Below are 19,781 nucleotides of genomic sequence, written 5' to 3' on the forward strand. Positions count from 1 at the left end.
GGTCCCTCAAAGTTGTTTTCAAGTAACATACTTAAATAATAATCATACTTAGTTGATTTACACCACTTATGCTTAACAGATTGCTGGTTGCCATGGATGCAATGCTATACTTTACAATTTACTCCAGCGCTTAAGTACAATTGTGAAGTACTTAGCAAGTATTTGAATTATTATGCTACTTTATCTTACGGTATGTAACCTGTATATTTAATCAGGTAATCACATTGAGACCATATCTTTTGAAAGGGAGACCCGAATACAGCAGAAAGAAAGAAAACAAAGCACATTAACACACGCAGAACAAAGCCAGACATAACGAAAGTACGTACAGCATCGAAAGACGATCACTAAATAGATTCAAAGTGGGATGATCCTTTTTAATTCGTGCCTTTTAGAAGGTGCAAAGTAATGGAAGGCAGTCTTCCCAACTGTATACTGGAGGGGCAACTAGAGTCAAACTGTCCTGGATCCGCTCTGGTGAGTTTTAAACAGACGACGATGATCGACTGTACAATAATTTTCCTGTAAGGTTCCCTTCCCAGCTATGTCACGCAAATTCATTCTCCTCACTTTGTGGTTGTCTTTGTCACCTTCCTCGCTTAACTGATCTACCTGTTGCCTTCCACCAACTCTGGCTATGTCAAGTGATGTAGAGGAGGGAGGTGGCAAAGATAGTGGTAAGTGGGCTAGGCAAGTCAGGAGAAAGAAAGATAGACTGGGTTAGTGTTACGGCACATGTAGCACTGATAAACTGATTCGTTTTTAGGTGTAGCCTGTCGGATAGAAACTAACAAAAATACTACAGGGATGAGGGGTCATCATGTCATCTTTATTTCCAAAGCATATTTACAGCTGAAACTAATAATATTTTTTGACTTTTCTGATTTGTCTTAACTCCTCTTTGTGTTCATGTTTCCACAATGTTTCCAAACTTTCTCCCCCGGATCAGAAAGGACATTCAATAATGCATCGCAGTGTGAGCAGCGACCTCAGCCTGTCGATTCTCAATGTTGTGTTTACATGTCTAGACGTCGCCTATATTGGGCAGATCCCTGCGAGTCAATATTTCATCGCTGCAGCGACAAAACACGTCATAAGCTTGGCAGGTCTGATAATTACTCACAGCGGCTAAACTGAAGTGAACACACCGCGATGTTTTCTTAGCGCAGGGGAGGCAGGGAAGAAGTAGGCTGTTTGGAGAGATGCTCACTTTTTAGTGTCCAATGGGTGGCATCGTGTCATGAAATGGATTCATATCTGTTCTCATGCTCGTCAGATTAGAAGAGATTTACTCAGCCAGTAAATGGGGAGGATGAATGGATATAGAGAGTGTGTTTGAGCAGGTTGGATGCTCTTGAGGGGGGTAGTGTGTGCGTGTGAGTGTGTGGGGGGGTGGGGGGTGGAGGGGGTAGTGTGTGTTTGTTCTCTGGTGCCACAGCCTCTCAAAGCCTCTCTCTGCTCAGATTGCCTGTCTGAGCCTCATGCATGGTGGTCAGACTGACTGTGACACAACAAGTCGGCCCAACAAGAATTCAACCAATCCCCAGATTGTACGTATGAGCTTGCAATTTTTTTTTTTTTTTTTTTGTCAAATTACTAGAATTCTTCCAAATGTTACCATACTTCCACATTAAACACCATTACAACACTAAAAGTGGTTGCTTTTTTTTTATTTACCTGAACTGAAAGGGAACCAGGCGTTATTTCTGATGTATAACATTCACTAGAGGCGGCATAGTGGCCACTAGGGATATTGCAACTTCCGCGAATGCCACATCAACATCACATTTTGATCCATTCAGTCCAATAACATTTGGAAAGTCTAGAAAAGCCGTATGATTCAATCATTTTACCTTGTTCATGCGCGGGGAGGCAACAGGAAGTCAGCCGCTCAGCAGGCGGAACTCTCAGTTAGCTTATTAGCTACAATGAACATTCAAATTTGCGCACAATGCCAGTGCATCGTACGACATTTGCGTGACATGAATGAAACAAATATGACAGTAACTTTCTTAGGAATTATTTTAATGAAAGCTTGCCTAACTTACCTTTAATGGAAGTCCTCAACCTGGAGTTAGACTTGCTGGTGCTGGTTCTGAAACAGTATACGATGAAATCATAAAAGTGACCTTTGCGGCCTGTGAAATAATAAATTAATAAAGCCAGCCTTTAACCTCTTATTGATATATTTAAAAACTTTATTTCATTGTCCACTTATTCATTTAGTTTACATGAAATACTGATCCATCTAGTATTTGACATACACCAGCTACTAACAGGCCAAAACATATACTAAGTCCCACTGGTTGCCGACACGAAAGAATGGATGCAGACGTTATCTGAACCCAGGTGAGCCTGATAATGCAGACAGAAACTAAACCAAAGTTCTTCAGTCCTTGTGGACTATATTGAGAGTCAGCTTACAGTGGAAAGGGTCCAGCGCAGTGGCTGTCAACTGGTGGGCTGCAGACCAAACGTGGAACGGGGGTTAATTTGTGAGTGGATCATGGGCGCGTCAGTCAAATTGCATCATTTTCCATACAGTCTTTTGTTGTGTGGCAAATTTCTGGTACAGCGCTTTTATTTTGATGTACTGCTTCAAGAGTGAGAGTAAGTTGTGGGAGTCTGGTGGTAGCGAAAATATTTAAAGTGTCTTCAAGAAAGGAAGGGTCACTTTACACATGCAAACTATAATGCTCGCCTCATGTTGAAGAGGTCACCTGGCGCAGTGACAAACTGGCCTTTGCTGTCACTCACCTTGTGGACAGCAAAGGCGATGTTATTGTGTATTAGGACGACAGACCCACAGCTGAATTGAATTGAATTTGCGAGTGATATACTTGGCCAAGCCAACTATGTCGAGTCTACATCTGAATTACAAAGCTATCCACAGTGCTCATAAATAAGACAGATAGATCCAGATATAGAATGGAGGAAATCTAAAATAATTCATCCCATAAAACAACTGCCAAATGTGGAAAAAACTCGTCATTCATTTCAATGAGGCCAGTGCTTTGACACAGAAAGAGTGCCAACACAGAAGCTTTAGTTTTACTGCCTTGGTCATGTTAATATTAAGCCTGTCAACATATTGTCTCAAAAGTCTCGTATAATATTGTTATTATTGACTTGAACCTGCATGGCGGCACACGTTGCCGTTGAATTTTCCATCCCACCTCTTAAAGCTGAATCTGATCCACGAAATCAAAAAAAAGGTTTCTGAAAGTTAGGTGTTATTTTTTTCAGTCGGTGAAGAAGCTGGCGGGCGCTCTGTCCTCTTCTGCCTGCTCTGTGAAACCTTGTGTAATGAGTCTTGGATTACAAACCAAATAAGTGCTTAAACAGCAGGTAATTCGATCTGTACCTGTGCTAAATCTCCAGGCGTCAGCCAGCCTGTACCACTTCACAACACACATAGATGGGATTCCAACCATGCCTTCCATTCACTAAGTGAATTGGTGCTGGCTTGCCTAACATGAAGGCATTATGATAAATAAGAAGCCCCCCACGGTAGAGAGTCCAGTTAGTTCAGTCTGACAGTCCAGGCGCCTCCCTTGGTCCTTGACCATGACCACCTTCATGCTGCAGCAGCAGAACATAAGGCTGCCCACTTATCATGCTGCAGGACAGAACTCAGTGGCAGCCAAGGGGAAGGTGGACTGTTAACTTTATTGTTTACATTTTATGTTGAAGAGAGAAGAGGCCAAGGATCAACAGAGGTGTCGACAAGCTGTAAGTTCAGGCCATCACGTTCTTGTTTGAACACACTGTGAGCTCGTCATTGTTCCACGTTGCCACTCATATGCTCGGCGTTTTTAGATGTATGTGTTGGTGTATGGACACATCGTTGAATGTGTAGACACTTGCAGGGATATAATATAAATAGCGGAGCCTATTCTAAAGACATCAATGGCGGGTCAGTCTGTGTGCATTGTAATCACTGCTGAATGCTTAACCCTTTATCCGGCAAGGAACCATATATGGTAACTTCATTGATCTTGATTTTCAACATAAAAACTGAATATTTTTAAAAATGTCACAAAAGTAAAAAAGTCTTGTTGTGTCCTGCAATGACACTCTAGGGTTGAAATTTTGCATTTTGACACTCTAGGGTTGAAATTTTGTGTTGTAAGTATTTCAATGAGTGCCTGATAAAGGGTTAAAGGAGCATGCAATAATTGGCCACCTGTCGAATTCATACTCGCAGCATATCGCCAGAGTGACCGCGAACAGCTGCAAACTGTAGCTGCTATTAGCTCAGTTAGCCGTGCAGCTAGCGGACCTATTGCTGGATGACTGTGGCGAGACTGGGAGCACTGGGGGAGTGTTGGTGTTTACACCACTAGCACAGGAGTTTTGGACCGCCAGGTAGAGGAGAATTTCAGGCCTGGGCAGTGGGAGGGGGCGGGTTCCAGTGGGGAATGCTGGCAGGGAGCGGTGGCAAAATGGGCAACAGGACGGAGCCAGGCAAGCGGGCAACGGAACCGGGCTCAGCAACCTCCCAGTGAACACTGCCAGACCGAACACAGCCTCCGACCGGGAATCCGGGGAAGGTGAAGACACAGTGGGCTCAGGAGAGGTGTGAAGAAGCGAGAGGGAGGTCGTGCATCAGTCAGCACCCACCTCCAGCCCCTCCACTGGGGCTGACCCATCCGTGGCCAGGAGCCAAACCCAGCAAGAAAACCACATCAGTGTTGTTGGACTGGACACTACAGTAACTCATCATTGCATCTTGAGGTTCAAAGTGGTTTCTCAAATTAGATCGCCTAAATTCAGATGCCAAAATTCAAACTTGAACATTCAGGCTACCAAGGACGAGCAATCGAGCCCGAGTGGAATCAATCTGACCTCTGTCGTGTTCCGTCAATCACATGATCCAAGGATCTAATCTGCCTGAAGTACAAGAAGAACATGTATCCTTGGTTAATGCAGACATTCAAGTTTTTCATAACTGAATTGCAAATGCAGTGATTACCTACCTGGAACCACAGAGGTAGATTATGTGTATTAGCAATGAAATAGGACTGGAAAGGTTAAAGCACCAGTTTCTACTCAATTTCATTGGGTTTTTATCAAATCTGACTCCAGTATCAAGTCTGCATCTCGATAATGTAACCTGTATGTATGCCAAACAGGAACCAGATCCAAAATGGAACCGACTTTCGAATCAGAAATTTGGTATATATTGTCACACTCTGTTCCTTTAGTACCACCATGTCAATTTGTATTGGCCTAGCTGAGGTCACATTAAAGGGGATCCACCCAGGCTCACAGCAGCAGTGCACAGTGAAACAAAGCAAAAGTCAACAGTTCCATTTGGGGTAAATGTGTTCCCACCTGAAGGTTTCACCATCAACCCCCTACACCTCTGACCAGACCTGTGTTTCCCGTCGTCACCATCATGCCGCTCAATACATAAATGATGTGTAAAAAGTGAAATAGAGAGCTCTCCATCCATTAAAGTTCGCATTCCCATACCCGGCAGTGAGATCTCATCATGAGTCTACCGCTAAAAGGTTTACCACAAGGATAATGTTTACTCCAACTGCCACCTCACTCCAAAAATGATCCAAATATTTATATGTTCATTAATCCGGAATTTCCCCTAATGCATCACTTACAATAACAGAGCAGGCACCTCCCAGGAAGTGCTGTGGTGTAAATGAGTGGCTGAGAGGATGACTATGGTCGTATTTGGAAATTTGGTGTCAAAAGTTTGGTGTGCCGCACTGATCTGACTCTCACGCCTGCATCAACTCGATGATTTCACAGCTCTGACATCCACATGGGGAAAAGAGACAAAATAAGAGAGCTGGGTTTAAAAAGACAGAAAGATTGCTTCGGAAAATAAATCAGAAGAGTTGAGTACACCCGTCCCTCTGGTTAATAGATATAACTCACCCCAGAGAAAGCACACAGATAAACCCAGGAACAATTGCCCTCATTTATTAATGTTTTCTGGATTTTTCTCTTAGAATTACTTGACACGCTTTATTAAGATAAAAAAAACAAAACGAATTCTTAGAGAATTCACAGGCCAAATATTTGTCCTTTCTTGCAATGGTGACGCTTGCAGATGCAGCGGCCAGTAGCTCCCTCAAACTTCACTACATTTTTAGGTTTCATTTGGTATTTGTTCACCTCTTATTACTGAAACACGTATTACCTATGACAGAAATCCACAACATCTTCCAACCACCAAGCCAGATCAGCCGGACCGAGCCTCACCGCAGGCGGTGCAATCACCCAGCTCGAACCTAAGGCTGTTCCACTACTCCAGCCTACTCGGGGCTTATGTCTGGTCATAGGAAAATAAAATGGATGGAATAAGACCCAGGCTAACTCAGCAACGGGCAATCTGAGACAGAGACCCAGCTCCGCCACAACATCCCGGATCAAGCTATTGCACTCGATGGGCAGACCGTGTTCCGTGCTGACAGGACACAAGAGTCCGGTAAGAAGAGGTGAAGCGGACTCTGTGTTTACATGGATAAAGCTTGGTGCTCAAACGTAGTCAAACTTGATGGACATGTTTCCCAGATGTCGGGATGTTTAATATTAAGATGGCGACCATATTATGTTGCTGCTGTTTACATTACCCAGAACTGAGGAAAAACTTAGCACTTGCTTGAGCTTGAGTACTACACTCAATGCAGCTAGATATTGGACTTCATCACAAACAGAGCCAAGAGAGTTCGGATTGGCGGTCACACCAAGCGCCAACCTCCAGGTCTGAAAAGTGAAGCCAATGCGGAAGTAAGCCTTAAACTTGCGTTATTTCTAAAGGCCAGCAGGGGGCGACTCCATTCGTTTGCGAAAAGAAGTCCCGATTGTATAGAAGTCTATGAGAAAGTGACTTACCACAGCGGCACAGGTTCGATTCCAACCAATTTTCCGCATGCCCCCCCCCCTCTCCCGCCTCTCCTGTCTCTCTTCGGTTGCAAAAATGCCCCTTATCTAAAAATAAATAAATGGTGCCTCTGAACACTGTATATCCTGTATATAATGATGGATGTTGGAAGCAGCCTTATTATTTCTTCCTAGTTATTAAGTGAACAATTTCAGATGTTTCAATATTATTAGAATGTTCATATTTTTCCTGTTTGGTTAAAAGTGAAATTCAAGCACATAAAACGACAACAGCAGTGAATCCTCACGGGCAATATTAAACTGTCCCCATGCTCTCCCCTAATAGCAGTATTACATCTTTCCAGTGACAGCGAAAAGTGATACAGTGAAAACTGTAATTATAATGTCTAATTGGCATATTTTAATAGAATGAAGTAAATTACCAGAGCCTCATGAAATAATTGAAAAACAAAGCAATTACGGTCTACAGGCACCATTCAGTCCGATAATTGCGGTGCGGCTCGGTCTGACAGCAAACAGAATTAGACTGGGCGGAGTTGGAGGCTTCACTTCATGTCTTTTCAGCCAACTTCTCACAGTCTGTCTCTTTGATCTGACAACCACCAACAGACAAAAAAAAAAAAAAAAAAAACTGAGATTAAGTTACGTCCAAAACAGCATTATGTTGACTACTTATATTATGTTGTGTGCATAAGAGAGAGTCAAATTAGTCAAAGTATTTCTTTTTTTCTGGACTTTATACTGTGATAAATAACTATACCTTGACGAACTTTTCACGGGCACACTTGCACTCAGGGACTCCACTGGACCAATTCCAAAACTTTTGGTGACTATTACTCATTCAGACACAAAAATTTGTAAAAAAAAAAATAAAAACAAAAAAAAAAAATACTGGAATTACCCTTTAAAGTGATGCACTACAATTCAGCAGCAGCACTAACAACAGCCTCCAAAATGACCACAGCACTGGATCAGCACCTCTCTGACATAGTTCATAGTTCATTGCAGTGCTTTATTGCATTGGATTGTACAGTTGCTCTAATAAACTAGCAACATGGGAAGGATGCAAACTTAACAGGGTCAGTTCACCCAAATTACAATAATCACATGTTCTCACGTACCTCTAGTGGAAGTAACCGGTGTCGAGATTTTTTAGATTTCTGTCACTGACATTTCTGCCCCTATCCCAAATACAATGGAGGTAAAGTGAAAGTAAATGAGAAAAAATGTTACAAAGAATCTCCAAGTGTTTACACGATTCAGAAGCTTTGTCTGCAATAACACGCTGTCTACAGAGTGTGCTGCGTCCCTCTCTTTGAAACAAGCGAGTGTCCCAATTATAGAAGCCAGACGCACACACAAAATGGATAAGCTCTGCTTGTCCTTTGACTTCCTCAGGTGGCACCTATGCTTTGTTGGTGCGCAGCGACACAATCCTTGGCACCACCTTTGGTATCTAACTACGTCCTCTTAATTTCTGGAGTGGTTCAGCTGTCTTAGCTGGCAGCTGTCACTGCTGTTGACATGCTGCCAGTCAACAGATTTTCTCTAATTGGATGCACCAGCTATGACCACCAAACAATACAGTCTGTCTTGTTTAACCCGTGCAAGCAAGTGCCCCTATTTCACACTCAGTTTCCTCTTATTGAGTTGAGCAAAAAATGGACATAAATATAAGGGATGCCCCGATCATGATCAGTCTTTTTGTACAGAGTATCACCAAAACAGAGTCAGATCCGATACTCATATTTCCCTAAATGTTGATTAAATATGTATCTGAGCTAATTTTTCACGAGCTACTTTGTTTAAATACTGAAGACCCTGGTTCAAAACTATAAAGTTGACAAGCTTAAATGATTGATCTGATATTAAGGAACGTTTAACCGGAGGAATGCGACCCCTGAAGCTGACATGAAGCAGTGAAAGCAACGGTCGGGCTGAAAAGGAGGAGCTGCTTACCTGAATGTCTGAAGAGAAAGAACAGATTCGTTACCATCAGAGTTTAGCTAATTTTACCAACCCAGGTTGTCAGAACAGTCAATCACGGTGCACACATTTTGACATTCACACGCCCTCATTTCCACGCTCATATGCAGTGAAATGCTCACAGTGCAGCTGTCATTGAGGAGAACAGTGCTGCAACACTGGCAGGCTGAGGTGCAGTGGAGTACATTAAAGAAAGGATTGGATACTGATCCACTTTTTTTTAGGCGATACCGTTCCATTAAAATATACCCAGATCAGCCCAGAATGGACAGCTCTAATAAATGGTTAATGACCAGGCCATTTTAATTAACTGTGGGTGTAAATGGGGCTGTTTCCACATAATAGATGAATCATCGGAACGCCAACACAGTTATAGAATGATAAAACAGTGAATGATCTCACTTATATAGCGCCTTTCAACCTTCACGGTTCCCAAAGCGCTTTACAGCTAAGTCTCATTCACCCATTCACACACTGATGGTGACTGAGCTGCCATGCAAGGTGCTGGTCTCCATCGGGAGCAGGCGGGGATTGAACCCCCAACCCGCTCTAACCAGCTTTACCTCCCGTGCGACAGTGCTAACCACTGCGCCACCATGCCGCCCAGTACGGTTATATGTTGTACCCAACCTTGCTGTTAAGGTTGTGCCATGTCACAATTCTTTTGGTGATTTTTGTGGGCAGCTGAAGAATGGAATGGACCCGGTTTGGTGACCTTAGGATTGCGTTTCTGCTTTATACTGATGACGTAGTTCTGTTCATCAAACTGTGACTTCCTGCACCTTCAAGTCCGAGGTCACGATACTCCGCTAGAAAACTGATTCATGATTTCTCCCTTTGGGTTAGAGGCGAGTTGCAGCTTCAAGTGAAAGTAAAAAGGATTTCGGGGGTTCACGAGGGAGGGTGAGACAAGAATGAGATCAACAGGCAGAGATGCAGGAATTGTAATGAGCACTGGGTAACGACTGTCAGAAAGAGATCATGGATACAAGCAACCAAAATGGTTTTTTTCTTCGTCGGCTGTCTGAACTCCTCACCCTTTAGGGACAGGGTAAGTATCGCAGACATCCAGAAAGAGCTCGGCGTGGAACCGCTGCCCCTCTGAACTGAAAGGAGCAGCTGAGGATCAGGATGTCTCCTGAATGTGGAGGTACCCCAAGAGACCCCGGGGCAGACCCATGACACGTTGGAGAGATTACATATCCCATCTGACATGGAAACACCTCGGGATCTTCCAGCAATCACAGGAAGATGTAGAAGAGAAGAATGTCCGGGCTACCTTGCAACAGAGTGTATTTTTTTAAATATATTCTGTTAAATGGCACACAAAGTTCTCTTAAATAATGCATGATGTCATTTGTTGAATTGTACACTATCGTTGTGAAATCAATATCTAACTTTACATAAATATTTGACTATCCTCGGCATGAGAAAGCAGATTTTTTTTTCAGGTAGCTATCCATTTTTACTGAAGGAACAGAAGTTGTGCTTCCCGTGGGCCTCTGGAGGTTTTCACAGGTCTACTGAGAGCTCTGTAATGCATGACCAGAGGAGACCTTCGTGTAGGTCAGATGTTTTCTAGGCATCTCTGCCCACTTTATCCACCTACTGGGACCCGCAGTGAGAAAGCCTCCGCTTGTCTGTCTACCCCAAATCCTGCAGTGCCCTTTCAGGCTAAGGTGACAACAACTGTGCCTAATTGTTTGGAAGAGAGCTGTGATGCAGGCCATCCTGCTGTGGTGGGGTCACAACAAGGACGCAGGGGTCAGAGCGCTGATGAAATTCACTGGTGTGATGTGAAACAAGTTCTTCACTTTTTTCAATGTTGCTGGTTGCAGCCCACCTTTGTTTGCCCTGATTTTAACACCTGGGGGGTCACCCTCTGCAGCTCCTTCTGTAGAAATGTTTGACATCTTTTTCCACTAACCCCAGGCCCCTTTATTGCCATTCTCTACCTTTCTACCAGATGCTTTCAGACTTTTACACCTGTCCCAGTCACCTGACTCTCACATCTGCCTGATCCACAGACTGATGACTCTTTGCCTAACCCCCTTTGGATTAATTTGCCTATTCGAACTGTCTTCCTGGTTTTGACTCTCACCTGCATTATGATTCAGTCAGCTTATGCACCTCCAGTTCGTCATTAAATCCTTTAACTGTTCCTGTCTGCTCAATAGATTATAAATAGATATAAATATTTGTAGCTTGCTTTTTCATAAAGAGAGGCATGCAAACTGAGGCTACAGTCCTTCACTTGGATGGACACCTGGATGTTTAGGTGGTAGCCAGCTATGGAAAGCGCCCGGTGCTGAAATGAAGTCTAATACCTACCAGATGAGTAACACAGAGAAATCATTTAATCACCTGGAATTCAAACACGGTTTTAATTCAACAGCTTTAGCCTGTTTAATTGTTTTCATGGTGACGAATGAAATTGGCTCGCTGGATTGTGTTCGGAGGCGGCTTTATTTGTATAGCACATTTCAAACACAGAGTGTTTTACGCAGGCAAAGAAAAGCATTAGACTGACATTCATCAACAATAAGCAATAAAAAAAAACTAAATAAAATCGACTAGGATAGAATAAAATGACACTTTAAAAAATACAGTTACAGTGCAGTAATAACTTGTAAGCTGCTCCAGATGCAACAAAGGAAATAAAAGTGCAGTAGAGAAACCAGTCAGTCAAAGGCACAGGAGAACGACAAGAGTTTTTCATTTAGAATTGAAAGTGGCTAAAGTTGGGTTGCATTTGAGATCATCAGGACGTTGGTGCCACCTGTGCTAAAAGCAACAGGAGTAATGTGCTCAGTTCTCTTGGTTCTCGTTAGAACTGTGGCAGCAGCGTTCCGAATGAGCTGGAATTGACTGACGGTGTTTTTTTTGAGCGAATGAAGCACGACATTTATGTACCACACCAGATTTGCAGGGTGGTTGTCGGGGTAGATTGCGGACGCATGAAGTGCAGAAGTTTAGGCAACAAAAGCACTTTGGTTAAGGTTAGGGGGTAAAAAAACGTGGTTTCAGTTAAATGTTAATAAACACATTATGCCTGAAGTCACTGCAAACTTCTTCTGTATTAAACCGGACCACCGTAGGTGTAGTGCTGCCGGAGTGCGCCAGAACGACGCTCCGCCTCTTTGAGGAGTGAGGAAATTGAATATATTAATCCAGCTGAAATTCATAGACATGTTTTCGTCACTAAAGCGCCTGTCGTGCAAGAGCAGCCGATAAAAACAAATGGAATGGTCATATTGACATTTGACAATGACAAGGTGCGTTGACTGATTTGCGACGTCAACTGACGTGTCTTTATTTGTGATGATTGAGGGTGAGAGGCTGTTCCCGAAGCTGGATCCTTGTGGGTACATGAGACCCTCAGAAAGAGGACAAATCAGCTGGACCCAATGGAGAGAATACCACTAGCTGGTCCTGGCTTCGCCTGGATGATGGTCATCCGATTGGTGATGCTGTTCACATTTGGCGTGAGAGCTAACATATGACCCGAGGACAGTAGCTTGACAAAATAATCTTAACTCAAGGTCCATTTCCTGGCTTTTGGAGCTCTCAGCCACATCTCATGGTTTTCATCAGTGGTTGGAGATGGAGGAGGCTTGCGTGTTATTGCATGGCCTAAACAGTCATGACTTCAGTCACGTGATGACAAGTGGTCACATTTTGGGGGCCTGTCTTTGTTCAAAGATGGCCCTTGGCTCTCTAAGCTAGCTCGTTTTTCGATGAAGACCGTGAGATGTGGTTGAAAGCAGTGGAAAGTTAAGAATGGACTTTAAATGACACTGCTTTTGGTAAATTCTGTCATTGCTGCTATTGTGTGACATTTTTATATAACATTCTGGGCAACATTCATTGAGGAAGAAATTGCACTGTGTCTGGGACAAATTGGGGTATTTTATTTCCACAACTACACCAAAACGATGCATGGCGGTTTTCTATGGTCTATGGTAGATGACATTTACAGAAAAAAACAATTGCACTACACATGACCTCAGTATTTCTATGTATGGTTACCGGCCTGATAACAATATATTCTTACCATGAATTTTAATGTGTTTTATACCACTCTATATATAACCAACACTTAGATCACAATTACTGTAGAGATTTCTTCAAATTGTTGAACTAGGTCAGTTTTTAAAAAGCTAAAAAAAAATGTTTATTTGACCACATTTCAAAAAAGACAAATGAGGGATCTAAGCAGGGCAGGATTTAGTAGCAGGTTATGGTCTGGATCTAATTGACTGTTGTAAAACAACAGTCTGCTTAGTGAGCGACAAGTGCTGCAGGCAGCAGCAGCATCCTATAACTTACTGACTGCTGGTACTTAATATATAATGCAATATTCTACACTGTGCCATTTGTCATTTGAAGCGAGACACAGATTATGGCTCAGGGCAGTGCATCTGTCCTAGAGGCTGCTGGGAAATGGACTAAAAGCTCCTCCAGCTGAGCCGAGCCAATCACACGCTGAACCCTGGATCACCCTCACTCCTCCTTTTGAGCACTCTAGCCTCACACACATAGTCTGTCTTTCAGTCACACACACACACACACACACACACACAAACATCTCTCCCACTTTTAGCAGGCTTTCTCGCCATTTTTTTTCTCTCTCACTCTCTCAGTCACACACACACACACACACACACACACACACACAGTGAGCTTGTTCCCTGCTGGTTTATCCCTCCATACAGTTAGCCATTTCCTTTCTTGCACTAGCCCGTACACAGCAGCAGCAGTGCCTGCCCGGCTCAGCCCACAGTTCCCTACTGGTCTCTGTAGCATCTCCTCTCTACAGGCAGTCTAAGCCTAGTGGGAGTCTAAATGAACCATATTGACATCCCACTGGGGGCAGTCTAGTTGCTTTGACAAATCTTCCCTGGCATTTATCAATCAAATCGTCCTCAGAGGAGCGGAGGACCTCTAAACCCTGCCAGACACACCTAGAGAGAGGCAGGGCATTCAGTGTGACTAGAAAAAAAAAATGTAAAAAAAAAAAATTCAGTTTGTGTCCGGCATCACCGCCACTCCCCTCTCTAACAATTTATGCGCACGTGCCACAAATTAAAATGAGGGGGAGGTTAGGGAATTGTCAGCCTTCAAATGGCTGACATAAGTTACAAGCAAAATTTTAATTAGCCGGGAGGAGTGGGGTGATAATTCAGAGGGGCCCTGTTCTGTCAGGGGGCTTGTCCACATTGTGTTTCTCCTTTCAGCAGGCATCTGGAGACTCCAGCGGGGCCCCGGACAAGGTCTACTGAGGATAAAACTACTTGTGACACACAATGAAATGTAGGGACCTCCTCCACATTAACACCCTCAGCTAAAGTGATATTCATACTGAGGATGCTCGTTCTGGGACTACTGATTTCACTGCCGTGTCCAAAAGCAGGCCCACTTGTGTTATACATTTTTGCATGCATGTTGCTGCCATTCATTTGCACTTATTTGAAGATCTGCAGAGACTTGACACTTTGGTTGGTGCAGTGACCTGGCATTTTTCAAACAAAAAAATGTTTTTTAAAAGGAAATATCAAAATGCCAGGACACAAACCCCGGTCAAAATTGTGTCCAAAATCGGGCACTTAACGTATGTCAAACCATAAACGCTGACTTCCCTCAGTGCGACCTCACTGTGGTGTAACGACGTCACACTCACACTGCATGCATTGCAACAACATTCGCAGGCGGTGAACCCGATCCAAGCACGCAATTATGATTCCTCCAACATGTGTTTGCCCGACGAAACATTAATATCTCAAGAATTGAATTGCAAATAAATATCTTTATTCTGTTTAGTTTGTGACATTTGCGTGCTGATATTTTTGTGTCGCCCCATCTCCACAACAACTCCGCATTCTAATTCACCGCAGCTCATCCGCAACAAAGCCCGTCTCTTGTCATGACGCATTTCAGGAAGCCCGTGTCACCACTGCAGAAAAGTAATCAGGATCATTAATATTTCACAGTCCGCCACGCCTTCCCGACTGTTATCCAATCTCAGCTCCTGTTCACACACTGCACTTTATGTTGCCATTATTTATTTACTGATAAAGTAGGTGGCAGGGTAAACACCCTGCTGGGGAGGCTGAGCATGAGGAGGGGGGGGGGGGGGGGGGGGGGTCTGGCAGTTGTGCGCAGGGGGAGGATAGAGGGGTATTAGAGATCTGCCCTCTGCCCTCCCTCGCTGCCGGCCATTTGGGGGTGGGGGTGGTGGTGTGTGAAGGAGTCTAAATACAATATTCAGCAGAGCACAAATGTTGTTTTATGTCTTTCTGAATGTCTCCAGTGTTACTGTGTTTATATTGAAGTGTGTGATGTCAACACAGCTATAATCCGCTGAAAAGCACATCCGTCTTGCTTTTCTTCCAAAGATAAACAGTGTTTTTTTGTTTTGTTTTTGCATTTTTCAAAAAAGCGCACTATAGCGTAGAAGATTTGCTGGAATGTGTTCATCCTTGAAAAGGACCTCCAAACTTAACAACAACAAAAAAAGATCATTTGATGTGTCTTTGCAGCGTCATCTGTCAGCGCGACGACCCGAAAAATGATTTGTGCGGTCGTTTCCTCATCTGCCTGCCTTCCCGGTTAGGGTCTGGTAAGGTGCGGGCACCAAAGCTGCTTGGTGAAGGCTGGGCAATAAGGAAATAGGAAAGAGGGAAAAAAACTGATGAACAGAAAAAAAAGACAGATCTCCAGAAAGATCTAAATGAATGACAAATGTAAAACGCATGTAGGCATACTGTTGATCAGTGTCAAAAAAACAGCCGCATTACATCTACATTGAATCAGCAGTAAAACAGGAAACCTTCTAAGAGGACCAATACCTTTAATAGGCACTATCACTTTAGTTCACTTTTGGTTAAATTATTTTATTATATATATGTGTGTGTTATTTATAGTTTATTGATTTTATGTATGTTATTACGTGCTTTTTTCAGCACTCTTATGCCACTTGTTTAAGGATCGATGTTGTGTATGTTTTGGTAGGGCAGCTTTAAAAAAGTCTTGGCTTCTACCGACGAGTTACGTTCATGAGAGAAAGTTGAGGCTTGTTGAACGGCGTTACACTGACGAGCTCTTTTGTCTTCAAAATCAGACCCAGAAGAGACGCACAGTGAAGAACGGTGGACGTGGTGAAAAGGAGAGCGTGAACCTGACAGCTTCTTGAATTTTTAATGCTGCTGTTAAGCAGCCCACTGAACAATGAGTTGAGTCCAAATGCATTAACATCTCACCAATAGGAGTATCAATATGACAAAACAGCCGCCCCTGCTTTTTTCTAAATATAAATTATACAGAAAAAAATGTAGCATAGCATTCAATAAACACTTCACTGCTATGTAGATACACCATTTTATAGACCCCCTTTCTGTTAGTAAACATTATGGTGTTTTTTGTGGGCGGAGCTTAGGTGAAGGCAGAATAATTCCCTGAGCATGTTAGCTGACGCTAGCTAGAAGGTTCATTGGCTTGTTTTTGAACAATGGCTGAAGAAAATATGAGTTTCTCTGAATATCTAAGGTCACTCACTCGGTTAAAGTTAACATTTACCAATGGGGCCGGATTGGCCAACCCGTACACGCCAGGATTACCTACGATGGAATGGCCAGACATTTAGCGTTACACCTACCTGATAGAGAAACAAAGCGTATATAGTAAAAAAGAAACTGAGGGCGTATACATCTTAACATGCCTTTAACTATGTCCTGAATGGTCATGAAGGCCTACAAGACTTGAAATCCAAAGATTTAACAGACACACAACTAGCTAACAAAGTTAGCTACTGCGCTAAAAGAGTTAGAGTCACCTATTCCTCAGAGTTCCCCAATTTCAGATGAGGTGGGCGTGACAAACCTGTAGACACATAACAGACAATACTTAATTTAACCTTACGCAATATGAAGTGTGAGCTACAAACACAAGCATTTTTTTTGCCTCAGTCCAATCCTTTCGTGTTATCACGTTTAACCGTAGTTGTCTTTGATTTTTCTGACTGGCAGTGGCAGCTCGCTTGCATTCTGGCACCCAACAACACAGCAAGATGATATTTTCGGGAGGTTACATAGCCTACTGCTCTGAGGTGATTCCTCCAGCTAACACCGTGACGGAATCAAGACGCCTGCACTAAAAGGGTCTATATAATGGCCAGTAGACCACTTAGAGTTAATGTCACGGATTCAGTATTGTATTATATTCATTTGGTCTTACACACTGCCTTATTTCTCAAGACGTCAGGTCCCTATTTTATTTCAATACAACTCAGGGTGTTTATCTTCCTCCTAGACTGAGGTCAGCAGGCGATCTGGCTGCTAAGCGACCTCTGACCTCTCTGTGCCCATATGGCTGGTTAGATTTATCCCCCTGCTGCTCAGCTTCCCAAGATTAACTGTGTGCTTTCATTGTAAATCCAAGTCCTTGTGGCCAACTGTACGAGGCTCTAAACGGTAATAATGAAGATCTGTAACCTGCGGTGCTCACGCTACAAGCCTTAGCGCTACAGTCTAAGGCATTGATGTGATGTTTCCGGCGTCCAGCACGTGACACCAGGCTGAATCAGGATACGTTAGCAGAGGGATGCATTTTTGCTTGTCTTTTTTTTTTTAACACATCTTTCAGTCTTTGTCTTTTGTCCACTAAAGAGCCAGTAGAGATCCTCCTGTACTGTGGTCATCGTCACCGCTAGCCCAAAAAGACTTTTCCACATACACAATCTTTACAAAAGAAACACCTGTGAAGCGATGAACGATTTTTTTGAGTGTCATCGACAAACTCAACTGGAAAAAAACAGTTACACAAAACAATTCCAACTGAAGGTCCACCGAGCAAACGCCATCCATTTGAGAGAGAGACATGCAATACGGTTTAAAGCTCTGAACAAATATAGTAAGTGGACCTTGAGTTTGGATTGTTTTGTTAGAATAACCCTTGGTATCACTATAAAGGAAATAAAGGAAATGAACAATAAAGGAAATGCATGAACTCCAAGCTGAAAAAGTGTAACCAAAGACACAATCCACTGATCACAAAAATCTTCTTTGGGACTGCACATTTCTTCAAACTCTGATTCTTGCTTCTTACGTGCCCAAAATGTTTTAATGAAGACTTTAAACCAAACTAGCCGCTAGCTTTTTCCATCTTAATTAAATGAAACTTAGGCAGTGATTTCTTCCTGAATTGACTGAGCATTGCATCCTCTCACACCGAAATGCGGCATTTATTATGTATTTATTTCACAGCTCTTTGTTTTTTATTATAAATTCAGGAGCTGCCTTTCAAAGTATCCGTTATAAATGTACTTAAACTGGACTTTCTTTTTGCAATTTTATTGCATCCCCATTCAACATAATTTTGTCAATCTTTTAATGTCCTGGAGGGTCTTTAAATGTGATTTTGAGCTTTATGAAACGGTGTTCTGTTCACTTTGTCATTAAAAGAATTGTCTGTGTTACGTGTTGGGGGGGGGGGGGGGGAGATCTGATTTGGACCACTTATAACGTCAGTGAAAGTAGCATAGGGGCCAGTAAATGTAGTGTTTCATTTCAGCATATTGATGTCATTGGAACACACGCTTTCATGTTCCTCATCCATGCGCTGTGGTAGCCGCGGGGGCAGCAGATCATTTTAAGGGGTGACCCTTGTTATCTGACGGCAGGAAGTTGTTGCCAAAAGGTTTGCTACTTTGTGTGAACACGAAATGACCCATCCAAACGCATAACTGCCTCTGCTTGTCTTAATTCCAAATAAATTGCATACTTTTTGTTCAGGTTTTAAAATGATATTGCTCCATAAATGAAAGTCCGACAAAGTAAAATCGGCCGCATTTCCATAAATTTCCCTAATGGAGTAATCCCTCTCAGACAAAAGGACAAAATTTGCAGGATATTGTTGCATTTCTGCCTTTCATCCCGAGCTCCCTGATTTTCATATAAAAGTCTTTTTTTTTTTTTTTTTTTTGAAAGGCTCTCAGTGACTTGGCAGTCAATACAATGCTAGTCAAGAGCATCGCTGACTATGGATATTCATTTATGGCTTGATTTTAGAACAGAGCACTTTGAAAACAATAAAATATTCATCATCAGAATACAAATAGCCTGGCTGGAGAAGAAGCCCCTTAATTGCGCTGTACATAGGATGCTCAGGCTTGTCAACCGCTGCAACAATCTTTGTGTTCACTCTCATTTTATTTCATAAACTTCTGAATGTCTCCCTGTCCTTCTACCCATGAAAAGAATTTTCAACATTTTCTAAATCCACTTTTAGTCTTTGTAATCCATGAACTTTTCTCATGATTATCAAGAGCAATTTTAATAGAAATCTGGTCATTAATTCCAGAGGAAGCTTGTTATGAACTGTGTTTATCGAAAGGGATCACCAAAGTCGTCGCAAATCATCCTCTGGGGACTGTGAACACATACAGCAAATGTCACTGTACTCTGGCCTACCTGTTAAAATATCAAGCTCTGAACCAAAGATGTTGGATTGGACGGAGCAACATCTCCATGCAGGGATCCCATTGAAATGTTGGTGCTTTTGGGGAGCATTTCCACTAAAAACTGAGCATGGCCTCATCGTGTGTAATCAGAATCTAAGAGGTCAAATCTGCATGGTTCTAAAAAAAAAAGAAAAAAAAATGCACTTCTTCAGAGTGGTGTGGGGGAACAAAAGCCAAAAATCCTCCAAACAGAATCATTAAAAAATGATTTCTTAACCTTACCTGTGGTTGGATTTCATGAGATTTTACCCTCAGGTCAACAATCAATCAAAATGCTGGTGCTGAGAACAAGGGGCATTGTTTGGAATGAAAAAAACCTATGATGAATAAGACGCACGATCAGCATCATGAGCTGGACAAGGAGAGGAGCTGAACTGGATCCCAGGACGGTTAAAAAGGTGACTGTGGA

This window comes from Enoplosus armatus, chromosome 4 (genome assembly GCF_043641665.1).
Source record: "Enoplosus armatus isolate fEnoArm2 chromosome 4, fEnoArm2.hap1, whole genome shotgun sequence".
NCBI lineage: Eukaryota > Metazoa > Chordata > Actinopteri > Centrarchiformes > Enoplosidae > Enoplosus > Enoplosus armatus.